Raw genomic sequence first — 1,952 nt, forward strand, 5'->3', positions numbered from 1 at the left:
GGAAGCAGATGCACTTTGGACCTCTACTTGAATCTTACCTCAGTACAAGAACAGTTTGTTCTAATAATAGCCTGGTACTGTTTGATACTCACCTTCCAGACACAATCGCTGAAGACAAAATAGTTGCATAAGTAAATGTGAAGGAAGCTGATGGTGCCTGGCTTTTCAAAGCTATAGCGTCTAGGGTCTTAAAGTCTTATACTTAAACAAGTGGCCATCTAGCAGGGAAGCAAGGAAGCCTACATGGAAAAAGCGCCCAACCTCTGTGATCAAGAGGTGTCGACTGGAAGAGGTACCAGAAGTCCAAAAACAAGCAACCAAATCAATGTGAAAGGGAGTGGATGTAGTAGAGATCCAAAACCCATCTGTAAGAAAACTGGACAGTCCCTCTCAGAGGGGCCACATGGAAGGGATGATAAATCCAGGGTGGGCATGACACTGGTGAACCACACAACTATCCTCTAATTCCTTAATACTTACTTCCCTTACTATTATGTTTTTAAAATGTTTTATATCATTAAGTATGTTAGATTTGCATATGTTCATTTATATACTTAAGATTGTTCGGTATATGAAAATCTAGATGACCCTTAAGAAACAATAACAGGAGTAATGGTTCCCTGAGGGTATGGGAAGGCAGGGGGGTAGCTGATAGCATTGATGATTGTATAATTCCACTTGAATAACAGAATAGTAAGTGAATGGATATATTATATTGGCTTATATAAGATATGGCAAAAAAAGAAGGACGGGGGCTCCTGGGGGGCAGGGTGGGGAGGGAGTAGACAATGGGGAGCTGACATCAAGGAGTTCAAGAAAAAGGAAAATGTTTTGCAACTGATTGTGGTAGCAATGGTACAATACTGTTTGATGTGTTTCAACTATAGAATGTTACGGTACAAGAGCTGCCAATAAAATGATTAAAATATTACATTAAATTAAAAATGACGGTGTCCTTTTACAAGTGCATTACCACCCACATCTTTGCAAGTTCCAATTTTTCCACATCCTTTTAAGTGTTTGTTTTGTCTTTTTATTTTAGCCATTCTCACTGCCATTGAGACAATGCTGACTCACGGCAATCCTGTACAACTGCTTCTGCGGGTTTCTGAGACTGTAGCTCTTTACAGGAGTAGAAACCCTGGTCTTTCTCCTAAGTGGTTCCAAACTGCTGACTTTGTGGCTAGTAGCCCAACGTGTGACTCTTATGCCACCAGGGCTCCTAGTGGTTAGAAAGTATGTCACTTGAGTTTGATTTGCACTTCACTAACAGTAATACTGTTCTGCTTCTTCTTCTGTGTTTATTGCCCCCACAAGAACATCTTTGAAGTATTATCCACTTAATCCTTTCCTCTCTGGACTGTCTTTATTGTGGAGCTGTAAGAGCACTTTATATATTGCGGATGCAATCAAAGCCTTCTGAGTTACATGCTTTAACTAAGTAATAATTCCTCCCCTTCTCAAGGCTGCCCTCCCACTTTCTTGATGATGTCTTTTGAAGTCCGGGTTTGGTGTTTGGGTTTCTGGTTTTTGTTTTCATTTCAATGAAATGACTTATCTTTATTGTGTCATTCATGTTTCTGGCGTTATGTTTAAGAAACCATTCTCTATCCCAAGATAACAAAGATTTAGCCTGTGCTTTCTTTTCAGAGCTCTAGCGTTGAGTACATTTGGATTTTCTATCCATTTGGGACTAATTTCTCATGGTATTAAGTAGGGCTTCAACTTCATTCTTTTGCATGAGGCTACTGAGTTGTGAAATAAAGTAGTTTAACTACAGAACCTGAAGTCAGCCTATCTTTCTAGCCACTCCCTAATTTGCACTTCCTGGTTTAGCCAAACTAATAAGCACCTTGCCATTCCACAGTGCTAACCACTGATTCATTTCTATCCTTACAGTTTGCCTTTTCAAAAATGTCATATAAATGAAGCCATCCGTCATATAACCTTTT

The sequence above is a fragment of the Echinops telfairi genome, unplaced genomic scaffold (genome assembly GCF_000313985.2).
Source record: "Echinops telfairi isolate 266 unplaced genomic scaffold, ASM31398v2 ScPeMD7_10;HRSCAF=50, whole genome shotgun sequence".
In the NCBI taxonomy this organism is placed as follows: Eukaryota; Metazoa; Chordata; class Mammalia; order Afrosoricida; family Tenrecidae; genus Echinops; species Echinops telfairi.